Source organism: Pseudopipra pipra, chromosome 4 (genome assembly GCF_036250125.1).
Source record: "Pseudopipra pipra isolate bDixPip1 chromosome 4, bDixPip1.hap1, whole genome shotgun sequence".
Classification (NCBI taxonomy): Eukaryota; Metazoa; Chordata; class Aves; order Passeriformes; family Pipridae; genus Pseudopipra; species Pseudopipra pipra.
This window is the reverse complement of record NC_087552.1, coordinates 12,449,918-12,473,629: the sequence shown is the minus strand read 5'-3', so window position 1 is coordinate 12,473,629 and position 23,712 is coordinate 12,449,918. Positions and strand designations below refer to the sequence as shown.

At 39.9% G+C, this 23,712-nt stretch overlaps 1 long non-coding RNA gene across 4 annotated transcripts in view; it reads right to left on the bottom strand.

Annotated features, from left to right (window-relative positions):
• LOC135412757 (uncharacterized) overlaps window positions 1-23,712 on the bottom strand; it is a 57,273-nt gene that overhangs the window by 12,666 nt on the left and 20,895 nt on the right. For 2 of the 4 annotated variants that reach the window (XR_010429938.1, XR_010429935.1), the window contains exons 2-3: window positions 9,103-9,279; window positions 7,641-7,756 (exon numbers count right to left, since the gene is read on the bottom strand). This is a non-coding gene — a long non-coding RNA (uncharacterized LOC135412757). Of the gene's footprint in view, window positions 1-6,166; window positions 6,373-6,459; window positions 6,661-7,640; window positions 7,757-9,102; window positions 9,280-23,712 lie in introns of those variants that run through there. The other 2 variants (XR_010429934.1, XR_010429936.1) reach the window with 2 other exon arrangements.

Sequence of the window (23,712 nt, the reverse complement as noted above, 5' to 3'; positions counted from 1 at the left end):
TCAGCCCTGACAAAGCCAGTGTAAAGTATTGGCTGTTTTATTACAAATTGTAATTCAGTCACTTTGGAGGTGGATTTTCTTTCTGTAGTAACGACTTAGTGTAGGAAGCTGGTAATTTTTTGTTGCACTTTAACATTGCTAGAGAGGTCGCATACTGTAAGTGAGAGAATAGGTGTTTAGAAATATTTCTCTGCCTGCCATGATTGCCTTTAAAAATCCTAAAGAAAGTAAAAATATATTCGTTTTCTTGTATAATTTTAAATAGTTGTTTCAAAAACCTAGCGGGAGCTGAAGAAAAGCAAGTTTTCTGGGCCTGATTTCAACTTGAGCAGAATTTCAGTTAATAATGTAGCACATATAAACCCTCTTTTAACAGCCCATAATATTAAACTGAAGACAGAATTGCTAAAGAACTTTGTTAATTTTACTCCCTATTAAATCAGTGTTACAGACTTTCAGCAGATGTCTTTAACAGACACTGGTATTAAAAGAAGTATTACACAAAATAAATTCAGACCATTTCCTCAGTATTACTTACTCCCACCATTAAGAGTAGAATTTCTCCTGTATCTTCAAATTATTACATTAATGCCTAATGCAAAGAAACAATAATTCATCTCCAGACACTATAAACCTCTGTCAGTATCCATACTATTCCTGTATTTAAAAAACTGCCACTGCTTCCATTTACAGTAACTCCCCGTTTCTACAGGTTTAAAAGCTGGTCTTAAGAATGTATTCTACTAGAAGCTTCAGCCCATGGCCATTCTATTTTTAAGTTGGGAAAAAAATCCATCTGCTTTTTAAGCTCTTGGGTGCCAAAGAGCTTTTGTAGTACCAGGTATCTTTCTGAGCAATGTATCAACTAATAAATGTACCTTTGCATTTTTGACCGTCTGGGAAATGTTATTAAATATAATCATTTTTTCATGGCAAAAACTCCACCACAGATGATGTCTCTGGGTCAAATTGCCTATAACACTAAATTCCTGAGATAAGTACCTAAGTCACAGTTATGCATCTGCCATAGAATAAGCTGTGTTGCTCTGACATACAGTTCTTTGTCTCCAACAACAAGGCTATTTACTCACCTACGTAAACACAGATTTATGAGCTACAGATCTGTATTTCCCTCCCATTTGTACAGGTAACCTGACAATATATAAACTACAAGAGTTTTCCTAAGTCTTGACCAAGTCTTGTCCTCATATTGATATCAGCCTTCTCTCTCTCCAGACTGTTTTCCACAGGAACCTAATGCATGATGAGATGGGAATAGCAACAAGTTCTTGGTCTGGGTAAGTAGGAGGCAGAATCAAGGACAACCTTAAGAAACATCTGGAGACACAATTGGCTTTGGAGTTAGAATTCTCTGGAGTAATTCTATTGAAAGCTGTGAAGTTATTCTTACTTATTTTTTTAATGTATGTAGAAATACGTATATTTAAACCAAATAAACTAGAGTTTAGTCCATCAGCAGTACATAATACTCTTTCTTAAATATCTACTGTAAGAGTGAGAGAAAGAAAGAAGCAATAGCATAATAGTTAGGCACTAGTTTGGTTAAATCTACCTCCCCATCACAGGTCTCTAAATGCTCAACTCATGACTCTACACCTGTATCAACAATATCAACCTGTATGGCTTTCAAACAGGCAAGTGCATCTGAGAAGCCTGTCCAAAGCACCCCAGTTTTAATATCCTCTGGTGGCAAAAGAGCCATAGTAACCTTGAGCTGTCTCCCACACTCAAGACAGCTGTACCTGCCTAGCTACATGTAGGATCCACACACAGCACAGACACTGTTTGAAAGAACTGCTGATGTCATTAGGCAACCCCTAATTAATCAGACACTTTGTGATGTTAAGATAACTCACCCAGATGTAGACCCAGAAGAGTCTACATCTGAGAAACAGAATGAAAGGAATAAAAAAAACCACAAACAACGCAAGTCACAATTCTGCTGCACCCCCAAATCTAATCTGGCACAGCACACCTTTTCTCTATGCACCTTGGCTGCTTCATCTGTTAAAAATAGTTGCCCGAAGGGATCAAAACTTAGAAAGATGCAACCACAGATCAGGGATTTGATGACTGACTCTGACATCTGAGAATAGCTCTGAGTAAGCTGCTGCTTTTCTATCAAGAGTGGGATCAATTTTTCCCCCTCTAGGTATACACATTTCATAGCAATATGTTCTGTTGATATTGAGGATTCACTGGTCACTTCCACTACAAATATTTTTTTCCTGAGAATTATAACCAGAGCTTTTGTTACAATGTCCAGTTCCAGACAAAATTTGCCTCATTTTGGGTTTCATTGCAAAACTGGCACTATAAGCCACCTTCACAGATATTTTTGCAATTCTTTTGGCAATCTTGAGGCAATTACTAGGTGATGTTAAAACAGTACATATCTTAAGGTCAAGAGTCAGCAAAAACTCTCAACTACAAATTGGTTTGGTTGTTTAAAAATCAAAAAATAAGGAATCCTCTGCACTCGAAGCAGAATCAGCACTGAGTGGAGGGTTGAATCCAATGATTGAAACCAAAGCAAATGTTTGTGTGAATCCCAGTGAGAATCAAAATAGCTGCATTTTGCACTGCTCTAATTATAACTCTATAATTTTAAATGGCAAGACCAAAAATAGTCATTGCAATATGTCATCTCAATGCAATTTTTCTTTCCAAAAGACATAAATCAGCCTAATGTTTTTTGGTAGATAGTAGTAAAATAAATAATAAATAGTTTTCCAGATAGTTTTAGAGGCTTTTTTTGCTTCTAAAGTGTTAGTCCTTTGTGGCAGGAGTTCCTGGCATCTGAATATGGTCTTTCCCTCATCTGACTTCATTTATGATCTACATCTATCAAGGGACTTTCAGAAATATGTAATGATTTAACAAGGCAGCTAGTTCAAGTGGGGGATAATTAAGCTTTCACCCTCCCCTTCACCCTGTGCCACTGTTCTATACCCTCCCCATCTCCATTGTACCCTTAAAAGCAGCGGATCTGCAGGCAAGCGCTGCACACTCTCCACAGCCAGAGACTTCCTCTGAAGCTGCAGTGTGTAATTACAACCAGCTGCTAGGGGCTGCTGAGAACAGGGCAAGCAGCACCTTCCTGCCCAGACATAACCCCCATGCTTTGGGAGCTCCCAGGATCTGGTAACCCCCAGGCTTTGCTGTGTGAACACCCACAAGGAGGTTCCTGCACTCTGCCGGTATGAGTTAAGAAGAGAGCAACACTCCACTTTGCTTCCGGAGATACTAAAAGGACTGCGCGTTTCAGCCTCCCTCCTCCTTCTCTGTTTCACCTAAATCCATCTGTTTAAAGGGAAGAAAGCCTCCTTCCCTGGCCCCTGCTGCTGCTCCAATGACCCACTCCTGTGAGGCCATGGGGCCGCCTGGCTGGCCCTCTGCTCTCTCCCTGACTGACAGCCCACACTGCACACCCTGCGGTGGAGCTGTGCATCCCACGGTGACAGCAAACGGAGATTAAGGCTCTCTTTGAGTGGTATGTGCTGGCTCCTGTGGGCTTCACCTGTACTGCAGGATTCTTATCTTTTAAAATGTGAAAGCCTCGATGCCAGTCATCAGAGCTCATGGTTAACTGGTGTCCTGAGGTGTGTGAGACTCAGGGACAAAAATAGTGGTGAAGTAGCAGAAGAGGCCGTATAGGCACACATACATGCAGCTGGAGTGGGCACTTCTTTGTTCTGCCTTTTCAATTTCTGATAACTTTCTGAAACTTAATTCCTTATTAGTATGCATTAAGATTAATGCAAATTTCCATTTGTCCACCTTCAAGGACAGATATACACCTCAAAATCCTAACCTTGACTGTTCATTCTAAACACTGAGCAAGAGCAAGCTCAGCTGACTCTCTCATTTTAGGTAATTTGTGGCTCCCAGTGACTTAGCTATAAGATTTGGAAAAGGAAATTTCTTAGGCTTCTAACTATGAACAAACATAATAGACCAATAGAAAAGTTTAAGCTCAATCCATCTAACGTTATAAAGCACTAAGAATTGAGTGCGCAGACTCAGAGGACATTGTCAAGCAATTGCTGCTGTTAGAGCTAGGTTTGTTCTTTTCCAACTGAATCCCAGAATAGTTGAGGTTAGGAGATATGTCTGGAGATTATCGACTCCAAACCCTCTGCTCCAAGCAAGTGTCTCACAGGTGCGTTGAGTTTTGACCATTTCCAAGGATAGAGATTCCACAACCTTTCTGGGCAACCCGTGCCACTGCTTGGTAATTAAGAGACGATCTTTAATTTCTATCTGTACATCTTTGAAAAATAATAACCTTAATGACAGCATTTTTACAATTTTCCTCCAGAGAAAAACTGCAGTGTCACGCATGTTAACCATGAAAAAGTCACTCTCGAAAAAGTCACTCTCATAAAAGTCGCTCTCAAGAAAATGAACTTAAGGTGGAAGTGCAACAAATGTTGCAAAAATCCCTATTACAGCCTACAGCCTGAAGTAGAAGTGGTATAAGACTGCAAAGACACAGGCTAGGCAGGGATAGCTGCTCTGATTAAGGGACAAAGCATTAGGAAATAACAAGCATGTTAGAGATGTCAATACCAAAGAGTGACTGGAATTACTTAGAATGGTCCAAGGTAATAAATCTTCAGCAAATGGAATGTACTTAAGAAAGGAGAAATTTAGGTCAAATTTCAGGAAAAGATTTCTAATGGTAAAGTACAGAAAGTTATGGAATATTTGCCTGAAGGAAGAGACACATGGCATATCTCTGGAGACTTTTAAAGCTACACTGGAAAAAGCACTAAAGTATTTGGTACACAGTAATCCTTCAACAGGAAGGAGAAAGGCCAGATGATATAACTGGGCTTTTCCATCTCTGCTTTCTGTGATTCAGTGGTAATTCCACTGGCCAGTTCTACTTTTAAATACAAAAATCCAGCATCCAATTCGTGAAAGCAAATGTTGTAGAAGAACTTATCTCTTCACCCAAGCACAGAATGCAAATGCCTTTCAGAAATTTTTTAAGGTTTTCAGTTACTTGTATTTGAACATGTCTACATTATGATGAGAAGAAAACACATTAAAAATGTGAACAGTCATTGTGTTTGCACTTGCAGCAGGGATCAGATGTGTTCAGCCTGGGTACTAGCACTGAAATTTCCAAATTTTGAATGGAAATTATACAGACACTATTTAATTGAAGTGGATTCTGTAGGTACTGTCATAATGTTGCTCAGCACGAGGAAGAGTGATAGATCTGAGATTCTGTGAACTTTCAAAGGCAGGCTTACACCTTTCTTACTTGCTTTTTTTTTTTTGAGCTGTTGCTGAAGGACAAAGAAAAAAAAGGGGGAGGGGAATATTTTACACAGAGTCCTCTGAAAATCTTACTCTTTTCACTTAAAATAACCACTAACTGGTCTTGATCTCAGGTTTGGAAAGATCTGCAGCTATCTGCATTCTGCAATCCACAAAGACACACACACGCTGTTCTTCGAAAGCTCTTGTTCTATCACAGTTGATCACAGGTGATTAGCAAGGATTGGGCCAGCAGTCCCGCTAAACTTCGTGGAAGAGATGAATTACATAAATGGTACTCAAAGCGAGCAAGTGCTGTAGGACTGGATGACAAAAGGTGTGCACGGAACCCATTGGCATTGCCGTTTCAGTTTGTATGAGGAGCGTGCCTTTGAAGAGATTTCTCCTGATTGTTTCATCCCGGCTGGTTCAGACCGTGGAGCAGCCTGAAGCCGGATTAGTCTCAAACGAAGCTAAACTGGAAGATGTGTTCCAGCCATTACTGCACCACTCCAGAGCAGATCTACCACAAAGTAAAGCATCATGAAAAGCATATAGCATAGGCACCAGCGAGACTCACTGCACAGATCCCCTGCCACCGTATACCACTACTGCCTAACGTAGTTGTAACCACAACCCCTGCGGCAGCCCCCTTCCCAAAACTGATGATCTGACTAACAAGACTGTCAGGAGAACTGAAGCAACACCAGGGACACTGGAAGTCTGGCTCATCGGTGACTTCTGACTTCCGATCTCCTTCCTAAGTCTAGTTCTTTCGATTATCTCAGTGCTAGCACACCATTCCACGCACGGGGCAGGAGCACTGGCGCCCCAGCCTTCCCACCCTCCCCTCAGCATCAGGCCCGTCCCGGACCCGCTCCAACGCCGCTCCGCGACTCGCTCCGCTCCGACCCGGCGGAGCTGGGAGCGGCCGCAGGGAGCGCACGGCGGGGCAGGACGAGCCCTGCGGTCCAAGCCGCGGTGCTCCCGCTGGAAAGAAAAGCTCCCCCTGGAAAGGCTCCCCCAGGCCGGCCGAGCGCCGCTCCCGCCGCGTTCCCGCCGCGGGCATCCCGCCCCGAGCCGCGCCCGCCCCGCCGCCCACGGAACCACCACCCCCGCCCCTGCCCGGCCCGGAATGCCCTTTAACCAGCCGGCACAGCGCCTAACCCCGGCATCCAGGGAAACGGAACACGGGGAACACCCGCCGGGAGCCGCAGGGAATCTGCGGGCTGGATCTCGCCGGAGCGGGGCGCGCTCCTCCAGAGCTCCTCTGGCACCGGAGAGCGAGCGCCGGGCGGGGCCATCCCCGCAGGGCTGCAGGGGGAGGGCCGGACCGGCCGCCCCGCCGCCTCCCAAAGGCTCTCCCGCCGCTTCCCAAAGCCGCTTCCCAAAGCCTGCGGGAGCCGCCGTGGAGCTGCAGAAGCGCCACCCAGGGGCCGGCGGCGGCACCGCGCCCGGCCGGGACAGGGAAGCGGCTGCGGAGCCGCCGGAGGGAAGGAGCGGGATGAAGGGGCAGGGAACGGCACAGGTCCAGCGAACCCACTGAAACCGGCGCGGCAAGGCGGGACATATGAGCACCGCACATGAGCAGGAAGATTAGCTCTCGTTTGAGTAAAATTTCATCAAAACATATTTCTTTTTAAGAGGAGAGATGCAAATGATGAAGATAAGTAGAAAATAAAGTAAGATGCAACATCTGTTTATTACCTGCCAGATGCTGCAGGTTGTCCTTTTCTCTGGTTTTGTTTTTTTTTTTGGGGGGGGGGCGGGGGTGGTTTTCTGTTTGTTTGTTTGTGGTTTTTCTTTTTTTGTTGGTTTTGTTGGTTTTTGGGTTTTTTTGCAGCTGCCCATGCCCGGGAAAACAGGAATCAAACATGGAATGCTGCCAAAGGTGACCCTGTCACTGACAGCACTTGTCACACGGAAGGTGATCGAAACTCCTTGGCTTTCGTGAGAAAGAAAGAAGGGACAGGGCTGTGCTCTGCACGGGGATCAACACCACAGAGAACGTTCTGCTGTGAGGACAAGTGAATACAGTCAAACTGGATCAAATATTTCACCACCCTCAGCTGCTGACCAGCATCCTGGAATGATCTTCCAGTCATCACGGTGTAGGCAAGAAAAAACTTATATTTGAAGAATTTATAGAAGTAGTTACTTTGTGGCAGTGTCTGCAGTAATAATGGCTTGGATGGCCTCTCTGGTTCAAGTTCCTGTTACCTCTGTATACCCAGTCTAGAAGGGACTAGACAGGTGGATTCTAAAACAGCAAACCAGGTGTCTTGTGAGTCCTCCCCACTGATGAAGAAGCACAAAGCAAAAATAAGATGAGGAGAGCCCCTACTCACAGCTGTGACGACAGCAAGGTGGGCATGCAGTGGCCAGGCTGGGTGGGTAGGGTAGGCTTGATGCAGAAGAACAGGCCTCCAACACAGGACAAGCAAAATGAATCAGCAGTGTCACTCTGGGGGGAGGAAAGCAAACATCATATTTGGTGTGCAACACAAAACTGCTCTGAGAGACAGGTGAAGTAATCCTTCTGCTTTATTCAGTATTATTAAGGCATCAGCCATGTGATCATAGGGTTAGAAAACATGACCTACAATGAAAGATCAAAAGAACTGCACTTGTTTTATCTCCAGACAGGAAGACTGAGGAGGAGTATGGTCACAGTTTTCAAAGGAAAGGAGTAATTTGTTCTCTATGCCCATTGTGAACAAGAAGTAATAGATTTAAGTTACAGCAAACCTTTTTAGAGATAATCACAGGGAGACATTGAAACATATTGCTGGGAGAGGCTGTGGTATATTTGTCACAAGAGAACAAGTTAAACAAACATATTCCGAGACTGATATAATCAGAGCAGAACTCTTGGTGGGGATGAAGGTTACAGCTGCAAGAGATCCCTTCCATTTTTTTTTGCTATTATTTTATGAGAGAAAAAATTTTTTTCTGCTTCAAACACAGTTAGGATTCAAAAAAAAGGGGGATAATATTTCCATTTTTTTAAGTAGCTTATTGAATTACCACAAATATTTCTGTATCTCAGCTCTCTTATCACTTGAACTGAGGTAGTAATACACAATTTGTGAGTCTGTAATGCATTATTGCAACCTCGTGGATGTTGGGAAAGGAGGTGATATGCCAATGTAAAGTACCTCCAGAACATCAGTTTCTTTTTCATACTGTTTTAAATATTGTAATTTGTTTTCCTGTCCTCTCAAAGAGTTTATAGGCTAAGTACACTGTGATCTCCACTAATACTGAAGTACATCTCTTCCCAAAGAGAAACAAACCGGAGTTCATGTATTTTGATAGAACATTGAAGTTGAGAAATAACTCTAGATTAAAAAACCACAAACCCTAACCATTACATTTCATACTACTACAGGTTTCTTTTATTGTGTGAATTTCTAATTCAGAAACAGTGATCCTTTCTGCTCACTTAGGCATGCTGAAACATCTACTGAAAAAAATCTACCTCCCCAAAATAATTAATGAACACGTACAGCCAACAATAATAGTGAATATTTAGAAGACCTGTCCAACTAAAGAAAAGCTGAAATATCTCATTATTACTTCCCTTCCAAAATGCAACAATGGGACTAGATTCACTAGAACTTTGAAACATTCTTTGTTGTTAATAAGTTTATATTTAAAGAAAAACAATTCAGGTGAATATGGCATACTGTATTGCCCAGAAAGATAACTGCAGTTCAGATCCACTAAAAACACTGATCTCAAATTAAAATAATTTTTATATGACTGATTTGGACAGTTCTTTCTAATCATCTTATTACAAACACTTACTTTTTGCAGATTTTCTGCAATGATATCCAAAATAAGCTGTGCTTCCTCTTGCCACACCAGGGTCCTGCTCTCCTGTCAGCTTGGCAGCCACTCCTTTCAGCAACCAACACAAACTCTGAGAGCCAAATTTCTCTGTGGTACCAGCACAGTGTAATGGCAGTGTCCAGGACAGAAACTCTGCATGGGAAAAGCAAGAGGGACAGTGCCAGAGATGGAAATATGGCTGTGCTACACATGAGTACAATCCTATGAAAAAATGTTGGGAAGCCCTCCTTGATCCTCAGCAGAAACTTAATCCTCACTCCTGTTGTTTGCACCATAAACTAGCATTTTCATTTTTGGCATACATTTTCCCTGAACATTCGAATAAATGTATCAGTTATTAAAGTCACTAAAGTGACTGGGATTATTAACACATAACTTGTTCTTTGTGTGTGCATCTGCATTTAAATGTTTAAGAACACAACCCCGGAAAAGTAATTTGAAAAATAATTTCCTTTTAGCATTCCAGCTTCTGAGATGATTAAACCACTAATATTTTGCAAGTTCTCCAGCTCTTTAGAGACCTCTTACATTTGGTATTATTTGTAGAAGCGCAAAATACCTAATTCCCTTCTAGCTTAAGTTAAAACTCATTGCAATCAACTTCAAAATATATTAAAAAAAGACATCATATCAAAACTGCTGCTACATTCTACTACTCTTTTTTTTTTCTCTTTTTTTTACTGCACTGCTTTTAAACTGATTACTTCTCATTTATTAAAACTCTAGATGTGGCCCTTAGAGACATGGTTTGGTGGTGGACTGGGCAGTGCTGGGTTAACAGCTGGACTTGATATCTTAGAGGTCTTTTCCTACCAAAATGATGCTATGATTCTATGAAGACAAGTATAACAAAATATATTTAAAAGCATGTTCAAAATATATTAATAACTATAGTTCTACACAGGAGTTGTATTACTTTGCTTTACACTGGTATATTTAATGATGGAGGGAAAAGTTTGGCAGAGATGTGATCACCAGCCAAATGCTCATACCACACAGGAAGTCAAAGTCAGACACTTAACCCTCACCTGTGCTTACCAAAAGCCTCCTCTGCAAGATGTATTATATGTAGCTTTTGCTATTAAAAAAATAAATAAAATCACAACGATAAACAGAAATTGAGGAGAGAGAGATGATCAAATATATTACTGGTGGGGCTGCTCAACAGTTAGTACTATACAGTATTTTCAACCTTTGTTTTCTGCAGCTCTCTAAGATTTCAAGTGGATGCAGTGTCACTGCCATCTCTGTTCTGCACCTGGGGAAATGTCTCAACCTTTTTCAAAACCTTTCAGTGGGAAAATTTGTGAGAGTCAGTTCTCAGTTAAGTAATACAGTTTTCTGAAGAGAGATCAGGAGTAAGGAAAGAACCACTGTAGTTTTGAAAAAGGACCTTGTTTAGGGATAGAGTCAATCTAAAAACTGTACCAGGATCAAGAAATGATGCACGGGAAGGGAGGAACCAAAATTTTACAGAATGTCTAAAGAAAGGAGATGGCATTATGAAGAGGACAAAGTCTGTGTGACTGTCCCTGTAACCCTTACACCACTGTCACTGTTACCTGTACCTTCCAGGTTACAGACTTCTCTTTTGATGCACAGACTTATTTCCATTTAACACTATCCATGCCAGACACTGAGACAGAGGGACAGCAAAGAAACCAGACCCAAACTAACAGAATACAATGATATTCGAATTGTATGCCACAATGCAAAATACAAAAAGGAGAAAATTAAGTGAATTAAATATAAGGTGTTAATTATGATACTCCCTAATTTTGAATACTTGACTTTGCAGTCATAATAGTGTTATTCTAAAATAGTTGTGTGTGGACAGACTGTAGACACATACATAAAATTGTTCCCAATATATGAGTGCCTATAGAAACACTATGTTCAATGTAGTGATTTAAAAAAATATTTAAACAATAAATTAGTCTTACATCTTAATATTTTATTATGAAAAAGTACTTTTATTTTGAACAATGGAATGTTGTATTTATTGATGCTAACTATTTACTAAATATTCATCATTTTCAAAGCTGAAGATTATTCCAAAGCAATGGGGTTGTTTTACTTGTCAGCTACACAAGCTATTAGGGCAACAAGAGCCTCCTTGAAACAGGTTCTTAATCTGCATTAAGTTGAAGAGCCGTCAGTAAATATCACTCAAAAGACAGGGTTATTGATATCAGAATACGAACCAGAGGTTTAAATCCTGTTGTCCCAAACTTGTTCACAGGAGAAGCTCCAATTAGTGTAAGATGAAGATGTTTAGAAGCACACGGATGTAATGACACAAGCACATTTAAAAGGCAGGGCTCACATTTTAAGTGAGACTGTGGGTTTTCATCCAAGATACACCTGCATCGATCCTGATTCAACTGAAACGCTCTTGTAGAAATGCTCTCTGTGCTTATGTTGCTACAAACACTTGGATCCAACGAATTTAATTAGCTTCTATTCAAATTTGGATACAGTTTTTTTGAGGAAATACATTAGAACAGCTACAGAGAAGCTACCTAACAGTCCATCCAGCCCAGTATGATGTATCTCCAACAGCAACCAGTAGACTACTCATAGGAAGAGTATCACTATATACTTGTTAATAAACTGTTTGCAGCTCAAGGACTTCCTTAAGCCAAAGGTAGAGGCTCAGTAGGTCTAAATCTTTTGTGCTTTGAGGAAGTGTCCACTTTTATGTGAACATTAACCTTTCCTGTCACACTTTCTGAAGAATATAGCATGATAATGGAAAATAAATTGTGCATAATATCATGCCAAGTTTCGGGATTAGCTGTGATGCAGAACAGATGAATTTTCGAAGAAGGAGTAGATAAGCTGCTTAATTGAGTTCAGATTCCTCAGGAAAGATACTGAGGTTGTTTAAGACAGAGTAAAGAATTCTGCAATAGTAGAAGTAGACATGAACAGTGGCAAATCAATGCTAGAATTAGCAGGAAAGGTGGAAAAGCAGCTCTCTTTTTTTTTTTTCCTCTCCCAGAAAAATATCCATCCAGACTTAGTAAATTGTGATTAATTTCAGCAAATGACAGAAAGGTCAATAACTTTGGATAGAAAGCAGATAAAATTTGTTAAATCCGCTCTTTCACTTTTGAAAAGCGAAAAGCATCCAACGTAAATAATTTTTTTTTTTTATCTGCATAACCTGTTGTCCCTGTTTTTGCTAAGGTAGACTTAATTTTTCTCAATAGCTGTTACAGTGCTGTGTTTTGGACTTGGAATGAGAACAGTGCTGAAAACACACTGATGTTTTGTTTTTTGCTAAGTTGTGTCTGTCCTAAGTCAAGGACTTTTTTTTTTTTTCCCTCCTTGTCTCACACCCTACCAGTGGGAGGGAGTATAGCTGGGACAGGTTACTATTGTTTACTATTATTATTGTATTTTACTTTATTTTCAAGTATTAAGCTGTTCTTATCTCAACATACAAGTTTGACTTCGATTCTCCTCCCCATTCCACCAGGGTGAGGGGGGAGGTTGAGTGAGCAACTGTGTGGGGCTTAATTTCCATCTGGGTTTAAACCATGACACCTGTAATGTAAGTAGTTTAGAGAACAGACCATACAAGGAATTTCAACGTCTGCCTGTAATATCATACATCCAAAACACACTGTTGCCCCTCTACCATGGGCCAAACCACAGTATGTTGACCCCTTCAAAAGGCCACTACAAGAACAACATGATATTCTTTGAATATTTCTTTGGCAAGATAAGATTTCACTGCTCCAAATATACATAAGACTGTGATCCCCTGAATGTACAAGAAACAAAGAGCAGTCATTCAGAAATCCCAGCCTGCCTTTTAATCAATCCCATGCTTTAATGAGCTGTCTCTCTTGCCTCTCAAATAACCTACACTTCATTGGTTTTCTCACTTTCTGCTTCTGAAATATAGTCTTTCATATCTCTAGTTCAATGCCTTAGACCCTACATTAGTCAGCAACAGCAGGGAAATCTCTCATCTCCTGAGCTAGGTTTTCCACAGCTCTTCTCCACAAAGACCACGCTACCACAGGTAACAGCTTCCAGTGTTTCCATTTTCTTACTGATAAAAGAAAATAATTCCATAAAACCCAAGGAAAACCTGGTTTTGCATGCCCAGTAATTTCATGTGTGACTGGCTGGGATATCAGACACACCCCCCATCTGGGTCTCAAATGTCAGCTCTGAGAGTAATACAGTCCAGCAAAAATTAAGCAATTCAACAACTCACTTAAGGAATGATTGACCTAGTTTTTATCAGAGCATTTTCATGACAAAAACCTAAATTGATTTCCATCTTGTCCATGTCACTCTAGAGCTTTTTTTCCCTTCTCTCCCAAATTTCTTTTAGCAAATCAGGAAAGGGTGTTTCTAGTTCAACCCTGATATGGAGCAGCAGGAGTAGAATATGAACATTTTGTTCTAGTTCATTACTAGAAACTAAAACTGTGAGTCATACATTATTCTAGTATCATGGAAGCTTTTAACTGCAATACAGGCTAATCCTTCCGGGGGACTAGGATATTTCCACTTCTGACAAGCAAGGAGGAAAAATGACAACCGTGTCGGCAGCCACATTTTTCACTGAACAGCCACTTCCCTGCTCTCCAGCATGGAAGGACAGCAAACCACTTGCAACACTGTCAACAGACACCAGCAGCCTGATTTTGTTCATGCCTGGACTCAAACGCAGCAGCAGCATCACAATATTAATTTTTCCATTCGCACGACAGCATGTCCTGAGAGCCCCCGAATCTAAAGTCCCCATCACAGTGATGCACTTCATCTCCTCTCTGTAAACTTTCTTTTCCACAGCTACTGGTGGAAAATCCTGCAGGTTTAATCACTGCTGTAAATTTCAGATAGTGCAAGTCATTTCTCCATGGAGAGCTTAGATCTCTCCTGTACCAAGCCAGCAACATCATCGTGTCTATGTCAGACAGTAAGTTCTAATAGTGCAGTCCAGCATCAGAAGGACTCTGAAACATGGTTGAGCTGAAAAAACCACAAACTCCCTTTTCAGTGCTGAAAAATGTTCAGTCATTCAGTTGACCTGTGGAATGGTTTCCTTTTTTCATCCATCCTATGCAGTGCTTTTGAAATACGGGTAAGCGTACAGATAAACCTTCTGTAATGGGGATGGAGCCCTTTAAAAGTCTGCAGACCAGTGAGTTTTGGGGGAAGCTAGATACTTCTGCAGAATTTCCAGCCTCCCTACTCCTTCTTCCTCCAAGCAAATTCTTGTCTCACTGGTTATGGCTAAAGTATTTTCTCTCTTTACAGAACCACTTTAATTTTTTTTTTGCTTTAATTAAGATTGGTAGCCTTCAGGTTATTCTAAATTATGTGTGAGGGTATTGATTCCTCTTCAGAGGTGTTGTAAGCACCAAGACATCTTCTAGGTGTGAAAAGACTCCTTACAGATCTCTGAAGCTCTGAAGCACGTCCCAAGTAAAAAATTCCAAACCCATTCATACTGCCACAGGCCATATCCTGCTGTGAAAGAATCTATTTCCTCATCTTTTAAAATTATTTGATTTTCAAATGCTCCACAGAGAATCTAATGCTGATAATTTTTCCCAAGCATGTGCAAGACCCAAGAAATGGCCAAGAGTGCAGTTAGATTATTCTGACAGATTTCCCCAGGGATCTGGAAAGCTTCTGCCCTCTTTGAAACTGCTTAATTAGCCAGCCCCTACTCTGCACACCCATTTTGCACAGAAACAGTATAATAGAACTTGTGTCTTTGCTATCTTGGGGAAAAACATTCAAATTCCTAAGCAGAAAGTCTCAGACCACCCTGTTATACCTTATTTGAGCATAGTGCTGAAATACCCTAAAAAGAATCTTGACTCTCCCCTGACGAGCATTTTCTGTCAGCTGGTCCTGGCTCTGCTAGCTCACACTTTGGGAAATCAACACTCATGGTTATTTCTTGCAGGGCAGGAATATTCAGCAACTGAACACGATTGCATTGTTCATCAGACCCACACAAATTTCAGGAGGTACAATCTCTTCAGGAATTTTCTTTTAAAATGAATTTTTCTAATTTAAAGTAAATTCTGAGTTTTAAGCTCAAGTTTCACCTGTCAGATCAGGTAAAAGCACCCTACCCTAGCAATCAAAACACCTACCATGGGCAACCCTGTGTATTTAAGAATTCTCCTTCTTCCCTTCTGGTCTCCATCCTCCAATTATCAACAGTTTTTTCTGCTTCACTGCATTTTTTCACATCCCCACAATTTCCCATTTTAAAAAACAAATTTCCCTATCTGCCTGCAGATCTTCAGAACTGCCATGACTGAAAATAAAATGTGCTTCCATCTTTCCCTACAATTGTATTTACAGGGCCTGAAACGGTGTGATTCCATCTCCCAGGGCTGCAGCTTGGCAGACCCTGAGGAGTGGCATGGCCACCTCATCCCTGAGCTCAGCCAAGGACAAGGCCCAGTGCTGTGCCTTCCAAGCTCTGCTCAGCAAAGGATTCTTTACCTCCCACTCCGCTCAGTGTGAGAAGAAAAGCACTGAAGGAGGTACACAAGCTTTGTGTCTGATCCCAAGAGACACAGAGCTGATCATCTAAACGCTTAGAGCCAAGGAGACTCTTGTCTCCTTGTCTCAGTGCTTTGTTAGATTTGTTAGAGTAGTAAAACATTTCATTCCAAGTGAATTTTCATACATAAATACATGCTGTACTCCTCAGCCCTTTCAGAGCTTGCTCTATTATTGTGTTTTACTTCTCATGTTTTTAAATACAGTTTTCCTTAATTTCAGCATAAAGATTTTGAGAATCCTCCTCCTGGCTTTAAAGAGGGTATTACACACTTTTTTTCAAGTTTTAAGAACTACACTGTTCAATAAATTAAGCTTTTCATATTCCTAAATTACAAGGATAAGTGAAGTTACATCATGTGAATTATGAAGTGATAATGTCTTTAGTTCTGCCCCAATCAGAAGTGTAACTGTTTAAGACTTGTAATAATCATGTTCAAACATATTCAGATTATAATTACTTTTCTTCTGATAATGATAGCCCATCTGATTGGTTGATTACCTATTTGACTTTGATAAGTCTCAAGGTCAAAGAAGATAATTACAGACATCTGTTTTCCGAGAAAAAAAAACCCTTGAAAAATAATATTTAAAGTGACATCTGCAAATAAGCATTTTAGAATCATGCTGCTCATGTGAAAGTCACAGGCAGGCAAACAAAATAACAAAAGCAAATTGTGAAGTTACCAACTGATCACATCTCATTTGTAAATGTGCAAATTTTCTTTTGTTACTTACATAAGCGTAAATAAATTCAGTCTGATCAGGACATTTCTGAGTAAATGTTAAGGTTAAAAATAAATGAATTCAAGTAATGCATATTCCGTACATTTTAAACCTTTCTTGTAGGCGTCGTTTGTTTGAACAAGAAAATTGTTTGTTTAACCACAGAGTGGGTAGCAAATTATGTACCCTACCTGATGCTATTTCCGAGGAAGGAGGAAAAATATTTTTCAGAGAAAATAAGCCAAAGTTTTTCAGTGTCCTAGTGATCAGAATGGACTCCTTTCATTTTAGCTGTAATGCTCTCCAGTGGCCAAAAGTGCCCTGATCACCAGTCAATACAAGGCTATGGAAAACTGAAGCATTACTAACTGGCAAACAAACTAATCTAGAGAAAAAGGCTTAAGCATTTGTTTCTGGAAGAAGAAGAGGTAGGAAAAGAGCCACAGGACCCAAGACAAATTTTCTATAAAGCAATATTTTTCACTCAGATGCTTTGCCTCTGCCTAGTACCCTCTAAGACAGGTTTCTCTTCAGGCTTCGTGAGCATAAAAAAGCTGTCAAACCAAGATACTCTGCTCACACTAATGATAACTTCTCCATTTCCAATCTTCACCCATTTCTTCTGCATCAACGAAGTCCTGTAGTTTAAACAGCTTTTCTCCTCAGCAGGCACTCAAATAGACACTTTAGCAGAAACCTCTGCTCTTCTTCCTCATCTACAAGAATGCAGATTTTAATTTTTTTTTTTTTTAAAGGTCAACAATTATACTTAAGAACTTTCTGGATGCTTCCTGGTGATGAAGACCTAATTTATGCAGTTCAACAAAAAATAGATTCTGTCACCATAACCTACTAATGCCATCAGCTAACAAGAGACACATTCTCCCCCTGGTTCTTTGTAATACCAAGCCATAATAAGATTAGATTCAATATAATTACTTTAAATATTCTGTTAGATCAGTGCACACAGCTATCCACCTGTGTTGATCTGTAAGCTTTCTAGTTTTGTGTAACTTCACCTTGAGGTAAATTCCTAAATAATTCTGCTTAGAATATGAGTAGTGGAAAGAAATTGAGATACCGTTAATTATCTTCCAAACTAGTCTCTGGAGGTAGGTTAAAATCAAGTTAGAGTCTTGAACAATGCAGCTAGTTGGGTTAAGTGATTGCAAGATTAGGATCTTGTAAAACAGAGAAACATGCATTCCAAAAGAGATCATACTGAGAAAGAAAAAAGACACAATGAGGAGGAACAAGAATTGATAAAAACATGCTGATGATCATTATGTCTTACTCAGTAGGGAATGCAAAAGATAATTAGGAAAGTCATAGACAACATTAGATTCAGGATGCAGGCAGCTGGCCTGGGTGTTTGGAAAAGCAGCTAGATGGGTTTATATTTTGTACATTGAAATATTAAATCAAAATATCAGGGGGCTGAAAATTTACAATCTATTCCCCAAAAGAATAACCACACAGTTCAATTTAATTTTAAAGTACCAAAAGAGGTCATAATCTAAAGAAATGGAAAATATGGAGAAGTAGGTGAATTTTTCTACATTTCTTGAAAATCTAAAAATCCTGACAGACACAAAACATTGGCTAGATCCATTTCAGGTAAATTCTGATTTACAGTATTGTGCTATAGCCCTCAAAGTTATAGTAGGCACCTCTCTTTTTGAAACAAAGTCTGTTTTCCATTGTTAAGGAAATGAGATGCTGAAGAAAATTATACTCAGACTTTGCTAATATATGATAATAAAAATTCAGATCTTCTCTAGAAAACTGAAAGTTTTTTTAAACAAGTGCAAGTAAGTATTTGATAAGTACTGAAACAGGAAAAGCAACCGAGCATTAAATGAGAACAGAGATGAGTAATGGGATAAATTAACCCCAACTACTATTGGTATTGTTCAGATACAAAATAACAAACAGTTCTCCAGAGAAGGAAAACAGTCTAAACTAGATCATGACTTTGGGGTGGGCTTAAAAGAGCACCCAAGGGGCTGGCAGAGCACAGATTGAGTGGGAAAAATCTTGGACTATTCCTTATCTACCAGGATGGAGGTGGGAAGAAAGAAGTAGAAGCTACTTATCTCATTTGATGCTGAATCACAGTTAACACTAAAGAATTGTTGCTCTTACTTTGAACAGCTTTACAGCAAAGGAAATAATGCTGAGGCTTCAGGTTGTACTCCATTTTCTGGCACAAGTACTGTCCCTGGGTCAAGTGGGACACAACTGAAAGGAAAGAGGAGAAGAACTGATCCCTCAGGAAGTTTGCTATGTGCCCAGAATCCAGATCTTTCTTCCCCATTCATTCATCTCCACTCACCAACATAGTCTTCAAGTTCCTTTTATTCTGTTGCCTACATAAATTAAAGCATGAAAACTGAAGAGGGAGAAATAACTGCACATACTGCTGTGCGACCCAGAACTACTGTCAACAAATGAACATTGAGCACCTGACAGGAGAAAGGGTGCTGCTCCTCTCCCAAAACTTCTTTGACACAGAAGATTGAAGAGACTGGGTGACCTCAGCAGGTCCTTCTGAAACTACCAAACCCAACTGGAACTAACTGACTTCAAGACAGGCTTAAATACACAGACTTTTAAGGGGAAGCATAGTATACTCAAAGTGTTCCCCCTGCCTGAAACAGGTCATAAAGCAAATCAGTGTATTATTATATAATTGGCCTTATTGCTGTTATGTCAAACAAAGCAAGACATAAATAAAATAATTCACTTGGCATACTGATATTTGTAGAAGGTTATCAGCTGTGACAATGTCCCCCTGAATGCAGAAACACTGATTTCTTGGGTTTTTTATATGTACTGGCTCTTAAGAACTTGAACATGCACCTTGCAGTACCTGTAAAACATTTCGTGTTTCCAGCCATGACACCAGAAGAAGATGGGCATAACAAATGCAGAGATCCATGCTGTGTGTATCTGCTGAAAAGCTGCACCCAAACCATAGGTTTGTGAATATCAGTGTTACTCTGTCCTACGGTGAGTACCACAAAAACAAAACTGAACAACTGATGCACCTCTTTAAATCCCTTTTTTCTTTTTTTCCTTTAAAAATACTTTTCTTCCCTTAAAAATTTTTTTTTTCAATTACTTAAATGGCATTCAGTGTAAGGTAGCCTGGAAACAGACTTTGAGCTGACTTGTCACATCAGAGAGGGGAAAGGAATTATTTTGTAATCAAATTATATTTTTAGAGCATAGACCATGCCGTGAAAGAGACTCCTGAACCTACTTTGACACTTCCTGGCAAAAAACCCAAATGCTACAGACATAAGAAAAAACCTCATCATCATTCCATCTGGTTTTTCAAAAGTGCTCAACATTGGTCCAACCTATGTTCTGACACGCAGACCTTACTATATGGTCAGTAAGAACAATCACATTTTTGTACTATATTTCTGTAGGCACATAAATGGGCTATATCAATATATACAAAGTATTTTAACTGGCAATAAAATAACACATATTTGCACTATATGGTTGGGAAAGTTTTGAGCTTGAAGAGGAACAACTCTCCAATAATGAACAACAAATGGCAAATCCTTTTTCCTGATGTAGATGCCCATTGCAGTAATTTCACAAAAGGGAAGCTGTAATTCAAGTACATTTTTAATTGCTATTCCTATTAAAATTTTCATTGGAATAGGAGAGCCAGGTATAAAATGACCCCAAGATAACATACAAGTTAAATGCTACTCAAGTCTCTCAAGTAGCATTGTAACTATGGGTGAAATTAAGGTGCAACTCAAGAAGCAGTGGATTATATTAACCAAACAAACATTATTTCACCTAATGAATGTTTAATTTTTTTTCTTCCATAAGCTACTTAAGCAAAGGATCCTGAGATTCTTGAAGATAATTCCGAACAGCACATTTTTCTGCTGTAACACATTTGACAGGAAAAGAATTTTAATTTCTCTAATTGTTGCAGAAGACCCTGTCTGATTCTTTAGATTGTTAAATCCTAACAAGACAGCGTTAACAGAAAAGAGGTATCATGTCACCTACAACTTTGCATGGCATGTTAGGTGATTTTTGAGCATCCTAAAGAAAGAAAAAGTTATAAACCTCTAACCTGGATGCCATGTTATTGCAGCACATGCGAATTTTGAAAGGCAAGAAGCTTTCTGTGGACAGTGAGAAGTCTTTCCCGACATGAAATCATATTGGTTATGGCTTTCCCTGACTGCCATGAACAACAGAAAAACTAACATATTGTGATAGTCCCTACAACTGCAGGAAGAAGAGACCAACATCATTATTTTACTCCATTTAGTCACCATGCAGCTCTCTTTGTATTCCTTCCTCTTCTTCCATCATCTATTGCATTTGTAAGGAGCCACACGTTTGTTCACAAATGTAAGTCTTGCCCCCCTGTGTAATAAATGTGTTGGGTTTGGTTTTTTTTTTTCTAAGTAGCAAAGTCGCTCTACCCAAAAGGTTCCCAGGTCTCAGCATTGTTCCCTTGTATTTCTAAAACCTCAAAACTGCAGCTTTTGGGAACTCAGGGCTTATTTTCAGCACCCAACTAACTAAAAGCAGCAGCTATCAAAACATCATCTTGTTTGGAGCAACCAGCATCCTTCCCTCACATTATGTCTCAAGATTTCATGGGGAAGTATTCCAAGGAAGTTCTCTGACCTACAAGCTACCTTTCATGTGAACTCACACTGATTACATAGAAAAGATTGTTTGGGGAACATACAAGAAAGATCCCTGGTAACAGAGCACAGTAATGATCAGCTAGGGTTTAATGGTTTTTATCTGTGAAGTATAATAACAAAACAGAATTATGTATCTCTTTAACCATAAAAATTAATTTACAGTAAAGCTTTATTCCAGGGATTGAATATCAGAAGAAGAAAAGGTCCAGTTAGATATTCCAGAGAACAGCAAATTCTGCCATCACTTGTTTGCCAGACTCTGTCTGTAGTCTTAACTCTAACAAACAAACTGGTTTACTTGTACATGAACTGGGAGAAAATTAACTTGTTACTGCAGCCAACATAATTTTTCAGTAAATAATAGTTAAAAGACCCAGTCATTGTTATCAAGTAAGGAAGGAGAATCAAGTCAAACTTGACTAGGAAAGTGGTTACTGTCAGCACAACACAGGGCTGGTAAAAACTCATAAATGGATAAACAGCGCTTGGTTAATAATTTAACCCCAGTCAGCTGCTCTGTTGGAGCTGGAGGCAGAGGTGTATTTACTGAGTCCTGCAGAGCCTTATGTTTCAGTTCAGCTCATGAGAACAATCACCCGTAAGGGTGGACGTACAATACTCATGCAAGGTTACAGTACCAAGGCTGCTGATTTGAGAAGAGTGAAGAAAAAGACCAACTTTGACCTTATAATCAGCTACATGCAGCCAACCTCTGGTGCAGTGTGCTGCCATATGAAAGCAGTGCTTTGAAAAACCTTCTTACAGTTTATTCTTTACCTCTGTCATCTGTCTCTTCACCCTTCTTCCCACTTCCTCTCAAATGAACAGTTTGACAACTGTTTTAATAAACACCTGCTTGAGACAGATGACCTGTACTTTCCATCAGAAGTTAATCTGTTCAGCACAAGCAGACTACCCGTGTCTCTGGTACACTCTTGCTGTATAACATATCTAAGCCATGACTTTTCTTATCCCTCCATACAGCTGAAAATCTGATTCTCATCTTGATTACTACAACATTCCTCTCCTTGGCCTTGACAGATGCAATCTTGTCTCTCTTATTTCTTTCAAAATACTACTGCAACGATGATTTCTCTCGGCTCATTTTTTTGACCGGGTCATCTCTCTCCTTGTGGTTTTCAAAAATAGTAGCTGCTTCTCTACTACATCAACTCACTCACTTTGTTTGCTCAGGCTTCCCAGTTCTCTTCCTCCCTCACCTTCCTGTGCCTTTCTGAGATGCTCCATTCTGATCCCACTTCCATGCAAACTTGCATGCCTAACTCTTACATTCCCGAGCTTTCTGCTGTGTTTCCCCTGGTGATGACTTAAAGTTGCAACATATCAGCAATACTGCCCGATTATCTTTCTCCACAGTTCCCCCTGGAAGCCCTAAAGAAAATTTTGACAACAGTCAGATTGTCAGTGTGCTGAAAATATTGCCTGGCACATGGCTGTTATCTCACTGTTTCCTCACTTTTCCCCTCTTTTTAGTTTCTCTTAATTGCAGCCTCTTTTTGTTCCGTATTTGTACAGCATCAAACACAGTGAAATCTCCCTCTGCAGCTAGGGATGAAGGTACACAACATAAATATACACAGTAGTGAAACTAAAGAGGTTTCACAGTTTCCTTGAGAAAATACTGCAGGGCAGGGCCTGAGGAGCTGCCAGTAAGCTCGAGTCGTGTTTGTTAAGGAGGACTACACTTCAGTAAATTATGCTGGCACACTTTTCCATTTCTATTACGTAGAAACTATGTAGCATTTCTAGCAAAATGCTATTTAAAAATATATATTTTTCAGAAATCAAAAGTATTTCAAAGTTAAAAAATTAGGAATGACCATCTTTGCAGGGCTGTTGGCACAGCTGTAAGCAAGAACCTCACAAATTGCTGCGTTTTAGATTAAATCCAGAGGTAAGTTTTACTATGAGATCAAGTATTTGAGGTAGTAGCATCTCCCCTGCTCATCTGCAGGACTACACCACAGTGCAGTCCTATACATAGTGATCTGATATGATCAAATAGCGATGATTTATGTGCAACTGTGACAATCTCATGGTGAGTTTGGATATAGAGACAATGAATTGTTGGATATCTTGCCCCAATATACACGCTGAGACAGAAAGAGGGAGAAAGTGTGTGCATTTCTACTAAATTACCTCCTCAGATTAATCCCTGCTTCTCATGTGACTCAGCAACACCAGAGCACTACAGCAAGTAAATGATGATGTCCTACCATCACTGGAGTAACGACTTCTTACTTCCTCATTGCTTAGCTACCAGAAGACCCCGAATTCCTAATATTTATTCATCTATCCCAAGGCATAACTTTTCAAATCTGTGTGCACAGATGATAACTGCATCGCTTACTTGAGCCTCATCACACAAAACTGATTTAAATTAGGGATGTGTGCTGTGGATATTAGATTCTCAGCATGAAAATGCTAAAACTAGGGGTGAACAAAAACAAAAAGCAGAACTAGAAATGCTGAGGTCTGACTTCCTAGGTCTGTGTGTGTTAGAATTTGTTGCTGAGTTTTATTACTCGGGCACAAGCAAATGTTCCCATCAAAACAGTTTTTATAG